The sequence below is a fragment of the Belonocnema kinseyi genome, chromosome 8 (assembly GCF_010883055.1).
Source record: "Belonocnema kinseyi isolate 2016_QV_RU_SX_M_011 chromosome 8, B_treatae_v1, whole genome shotgun sequence".
Lineage (NCBI taxonomy): Eukaryota > Metazoa > Arthropoda > Insecta > Hymenoptera > Cynipidae > Belonocnema > Belonocnema kinseyi.
Window position 1 is genome coordinate 40,063,613 of NC_046664.1, and position 7,012 is coordinate 40,070,624.

The window sequence follows — 7,012 nt, forward strand, 5'->3', positions numbered from 1 at the left end:
ACGATTTGGCGAGCTTTCGCTTTTTACTTTTGGAGGTGACGATGGAAAAGTTGTCAGTATCCATCATGGTTAACGCCACTTTGGTGGCACTGCTGCTTCCTGTTGGGCAGGAAGCTATTTTTGAGCTCTCTGACATTGGAGTCACAGAGCGCAAAAGTTTTTGATCAATCGACCTGATGCGTCTGATAGACCAGAATCTATCAATCTATCATCAGCATAAGTCGATCCATCAAATCCTATTCTTATTTTTAAGAAGCTGCTTTCGAAACGAGTTCAAATCCTCATTCGATCTAGAATCGATCAATCTTCGATGATCGAATTCTAATTCAATCAATATCAATGCGATAAGCACTCACAACAAATTGTGAGAAGGTAATCTATCTAGATCTGTGCAGCGTGAACCGCTTGTATTTATGATTCTCCCCGACTGGACCGGCGCGCCAGTTGGGTATGCTGTGGTTAGGGGGGGGGGGCGACCCGCTATTGGCCGCTGTGCTGGTTCCAGCGAACTTGTCAGCACGGCTGCCACGGTGGCGGAGCTTTCGCTGGTAGAAGTCCCGGTAGACCGGTTTTCGATCGAGTGCGACAACTCGCCCATGGTGGAGGGGTAATCCCCTGATTAGGCGAATCCGTGTCTCGGGCGAAATTCTCGTTCTACGTGTCCGATGCAAGAGCGGACGTATTCTCGAACATCCTTCTGAATCCCTTCCTAGGTGAACCGTTCCTGGATATATATCGTGAAACTCATACAAAACCCTCTCGCGAAATATTCTAATAAAATCAATGCGTTCTTCCATTGGTGGAAACTGAAAATTAATCCAGAAAAAACAGAACTAGTAATTTTCAGTCATAAACGGAAGCCTAGGACAATATACAAGCAGAAACGAGACAAGGTACCAGACTTTTACATGAATGAAACGACAATTACTCTAACAACCGAAGCGAAATACTTAGGAGTAATTCTAGACAAAAAACTTAGCTTTAATCAGCAAGTAAAAAATATTTTTAAAAAGTCACAGCAAATTATAGGGATACTCAATAGATTGATAAATAGGCGTAGTACCTTGAACATCAAAAACAAATTAATCTTATACAAGGCGATAATTAGGCCAGTCATGTTATATGCGTCGCCTATATGGTGTAATACACACGAAACAAACATTAAAAAGCTTCAAACTATTCAGAATAAGTGCCTTAGAACGATTGTTAAAGCAAAACCTAGGGATAGAAACTTAGATATACATAAAAAATATAATATCAAACCCATTAAAGAACAAATATATAATTTAGCTAAAAATTATTTTGATAATCAAATTCCTACGCATAAAGACAAAAAAAAGACTTTTTATTATATAAAGATAGCGATAAGATACCTCATCCACTGAAATACAAATTACCGAATCAAATATTTATTGACGGGCCGCCATGAAAAACTCTTCCGCTGAGTATTATGTAAATAGTGTATATAGCCTTAATTTTTAAGAAATTGTTGAATTGTTGCCTAGTTTTAAGTTTTTACCTCAAAAATTGATGAGTTTTTTTTTTTTTAAAGAATTTTTACTTAACCAGAAAAACAGCAATACATTAGATCTCAGAACCTAGGAAACTTCATAAATGTGAACGCCGAAAATAGTATTAATTAATAAGAGTAAAATTTCTCGTATAGAAATAGGAATCATAAGGAAAATTAGAAATAAGCATCATATGTACAATATATGTATCACTAATTGATCTCAATAAACGCATTTTTTTTTTAAACGAAAAAAAACCCTCTCGCGAGAGCCTGGTGGTACCAACATGACCCACTGAGTCCCGTGTAGGATCCAGAGTCCGGAATTATCGAACTTGTGTTTTTTCAGAAAATTCTCTTCTAAAGCCGTGCGTTTTTCGTTTACGAAGATGGCCTGTCACCGTTGACCGATTTTACGTAGACCTGCGTCCTCCTCCTGATGCTGCTGGATTGCCAAATAGAAGTAAGCATAATCAATAGTGGTGAGGTATGGACCCTCGGAGCTGGGACCAGGCTTGCTTTCATGAAGGCACAGATGATCACCGTCGTCAAGGGTTACCACCAGAGCCTCTTCGTCTACTGAGCATGCCAGGGCCTCGGGTAACTCTACTTGGGAGGCTGGACAGTCTCGGAGTGTATAATTGTATTCACTTAACAGGAGGGCCCATCTTCCCAACTTGGCATTGGTATCTTTGAACTGGTTCAACCACTTTAATTATTTTGCATGAGTGAGCAGAGTGATTTGCCGTCCGGATAAGTAGTATTTAAATTTCTTTACACCCCAGATAACTGCCAAGCAGTCCCTTTCGGCCTTTTCGTAACGCAGCTCTGTAGGGAAGAATTTTGCGCTAGCATAACTGATGACCGATCTGGTCAAATCTTCCCTGACCTGAAACAGCACGGCACTCATCCCCACTGGACTTGTCTTAGTTTGAAGCGTGTAGGGGAGATCTGGATCAGGCCTTCCGAGTCTAAGGGGATTTTTAAAGATCTCCTTCAACTGGAAGACTGCTCCACCACTTGATGGAAAATTCATTTTTTAATAAACATTTACCATTTCACTTGAAGATTCTTTTTACATTGTACTCAATACAATACCCACAATAATTTTTTTCAGAAAAATTCAGTTTACAATTATTCCCCTTTTTGCACGGCTGAAAGTTAATCCATATTATAAAAAAAATCTTTTTTTTTTCAAATGTAGCTGTATTCTTTTTGTTAAAATTTTATCTATTTTGTGGAAAAGTAAAAATCTATTTTGATAATATTATTATTTTCTTAAATAAATATTTCAAACTGAAAACTTAACCATTCAACTTTTGGTTAAAAATCGATTTTTTTAGTTGATAATGGATCTATTCTGATATAAATTCATCTTTTTAATAGAAAATAAATCTTCTTGGTTGAAAATTGATCTTTTTGAAAAAAAATTAACTATACCTGGTAGGAAGATAAACAACTTGAATAGGAATTCATTTTTTCATGAACATTTATGATTTTAGTTAAAAATGCGTTTTATATTGTACTGAATATAATACACGCGCGCGTCCGAACGTGCTCGATTAGCGCTAGATATCGGAGCGCGTTCACAAAAAGATCAATAACTTTTGAACTACTACAAAATACAACCTTTTTTTATAAAAATTTTCAGAAGAGATTGTTAAATCTATTTGGAATGTGGAAGAATTTTTTCACAAGCGGAGAATTTTAATTAATTTTTAATTGCTTAAAACAAACTATTATTTAAAGAATCAAAAATTTTTTTACCACCGAACAATTTCTTCGCTTCAAGTATACTTCGTAACAAAATTTTTCATAAGCCAATTATTGAATTTCGAATAACCATTCACACGTAATCCATTTTTGAACAAAATGGCAAGAAAATATGTGAACTGTCAACAATATTTTGTAGAAGAATACGTTTCATAAACTATTACGGTGCATATGAGTTGTGAAAGGAATTTTTCTCTGCGAAAAAATATGAGAATTTTCTATTTTTATAATTTGTACGATACTTGTTAAAAATATTTTCTATTTCAAGGAACCCACCAAAATACTTTGCTACAAATCAGACGGCAAAATATTTTTTATTTAAAACAAATATTAAGTTTTTATTTTTATTATATTTGTACAACAAGAGCTTACAACAAATTTGTAGATCATTTTTGGTTAAACAACTCTTGTCTTTTTATTTTTTTGTCCCTTGAGTCGTTTTGACAAAAAATTATTTTTTTAAATTTTAATCTTATTTTTAACGATGAAAAGGAAATATACTCGTCGCTACCCAAAATTAGGTCCTTTTTAAGTGAACAACTTCTGGCTATTTTTTTGTACTTTGTGCCGCTTCTAAACAAATTACATTTTTAATTTTTAATCTTATTTTTACGATTAAAAAAAAAAATACAAGTCCTTTTAAAAAATTATTCATGACAAATCTGGATGAGTTTCCACTTTTTTTAAAAGAGCAACTTTTGTGTATTTATTTTTTTTATAGCTTGTGTAATTGTCCAAAATATTAATTTTTTGCTTTTCGATCTGTCTTTTATTACAATAAAAACTTCTCATTCCGCACATTATTATTCATAACGATTTTCTAGTTTTTTTTTGAGTGGTCAGTTTTTCGTTATTATTTTTTTTCTTTGATTGTTTTGCCCGTTCGATAATTAAATTTTTTTACTTTGAATGTTTGAATTTTTTGCTTTGAATTTTTTTACTTTAAACTTCCGAAAAGCGCTTGCCTTCGAGTGATTAAAAATTATGTATACCTATGTATTTTGACGCCCTTATCACGAGTATGATAGTGAAAATATCCTCAAATTTTATTTTTAAGGTCAAAACCCGAAAAAACTATAAAAATGTCATGTTTTTTCGTTTATTTCAGTTATTAATAAAAATTTGCAAAAAATTTAAAATAAAAGTTATAGGTCTTTCAATAATGCACATTTATGTTGAGAATTTTTATACCCTATGGCTTATATTTTTCGAGAAAATATACGATAAACATGAAAAATCACAGAAATATTGCAAATCTCCTTTGAGTGGACTTCCGAAATGCGCTTATCTCCGATTAATTTGAAACTCCATATGTCAGTAATCGGCCTTCCCGCCTCCCATGAGACGTTGGAAAGAGGGTCGTGCGTGACCTAAGTTATTTCTGTGGTTGGCCATAGGGGTGACTTTCCGCCCCCATGAGACGTTGAAATGCGAATTGTGTGTGACCTAAGCAATTCTCCACTTCGTACCGACAATTCCCTTCTTTTCTCGAAAACTGTGAGTCGTAGGGTAAACAAATATTCAACAGAAGATATTTATTTGTAAAATATCTACAACTTTTGTTTAAAGTTTTTTGTACATTTTTGTTATTTACTGAAATAAACGGAAAACACAATTTTTAAAAAAATGAAATCACATCTTTTTTGGTTTAAATCTTATTGATATTTTTTGTTGGAAATGTCAGTATTCTGTTAAAAATTCATCTTCTATGGTAGCAAAGTCTTTTCTTAATAAATAAATACATTTGAAAATTTTAAATTTGTATATGAAATTCTGTTTTATTCTGTTCATTGAAGATCTTACGTTAAAAATATGATACGATTAAAATGCTTGTATTTGAATGTTAAGGGTTAGGGAAAATAACAAAATGGTGAAGGAAAAATATGAGAATTTTTAAAATGATGTTTTCACACTGCAAAACATTCTTTATGTTCGATACAAAAAATTTCTATTATTTCATGTCTCATATCTTATTATTTCCGGAAACCATCAATTACGTACAATAATTCGTTACGTAATTTATGTACGGCCCTCTGTTTTATCTTAACATTTTCAAACTCTTACAATACAAAAGAACTTTATCGCTAGAAGTTTTTTAAATTAAGTAAATTTCTAATACTTCTTATGCAAGTTTCAAAAAAACCCTTTTAGAGTTTGTATGTTCTGTATTTACTTTCAATCCCTCACATATGACTTGTATTTTATGGTGAAAAAAAGTTTTATTTTATTTTCTAAAAAAATTCTCTAACAAAAAATAATTGATATAAATAAGCCTAGCTTAAAATCAAGAGAATATTTCTTTGCGCTTCATTCATATGCGCGGCCATGGATGCATGAAGCGCGTACGTAAAAATCCAAAGTCTAAGCTTTACTTTAAGATATTTTCGAAGTTTCCGGTAGGTCGAGTTCAACCGATAAAAATTCTCAAAAATGGCAAAAAAAAGAACAGTTGAAAAACAGAACAGTTAAATCTTAGACCAAAGAAGATCACCTTATAAAAATAGTTGAATTTTCGACAAAATAGTTCAACTTTCAACAAAATAGTTAAATTTTTAGCCAAATATTTGAATTTTGAACTTGAGGAAACGGATTTTAAACCCAGAAGGTTACTTTTCTAGCCAAAGATGAATTTTCTACTAAAAAAGATACCTTTTGAAGCAAATAGTTACATTTTCAACTAGAAAAGATAAACGTGTAACCCCAAATGGAATCTTTAAATTTGCAGTTTAAATAATTACTTTTGAAAAACAAAAATGCGTTTTAAAAAATATCAATTCGACCGAAAAGGAGGATGAATTTTCCAACACAATAAATAAATTTTCTAGCTAAAAACATTAATTTTCAGCAAAATATATCAATTTTTTGCCATATAGTTAATTTTTTTTAAACAAGATTAATTTTATACCAAAGAAAGAAAATATCCAACAAAAATAGATAAAGTAAAAGAACGTAGAATTCTGAAAGGTACTGAATTATCTAAAAAAAAAGAAATATTTAATATGATTATACAACAAAAAAGTTATTTTTTACCAAATAGTTAAATTTTCATTTTGAAAAAAACCTTATGCGAAATTTTTGAATATTCAAACCAAAAAGAGCAAATTTGTAAAAGAACATATAAATTTATAGCGAAAATATTACTTCACAGACAGATAGCTAAATATTAATTTAAAATTATGGACACAAATAGTTGAATTTTTTAGAAGAAAAAAATCAATTTGCATTTAAAAATAGAAATTTTTTAACCTAAAATGGATTTTTAATCAAAATGGCTTCATTTTAAAACAACTAAATAAATCTTGAAATAAAACAACACATTTTTTTAAAATCAGTTCAACTCTCAACCAGGTAGTTACGTTTTTTACGGAAAATATAAGTTTTTAACCAAATAGTTGAGATTTAAAAAAAAGTTTCTAAGCTGATGCTAGAACTTTTAAACGCACAAGCTAAATTCTGAACACAAAATACAATAATTTACGTTCGTTGGCAAAATTCAAAATCTTTGATCAAATGAATCATCAGAAATCGTGTAAATATAAAAATTATCGTTAGCGTTCTTACGAAACTTTACAATTAGAATATGAAAACTTAATAACATGAGAACAATAATTGGTATATTTATAGAAAAGATTGACGTTTTATGTATTAAAATGCAAAATAATAAAAATTAGCAATGCTATTATCAAATAATATAAAAGCAATGACAGAAATTAATAGTTTGACCCGGGC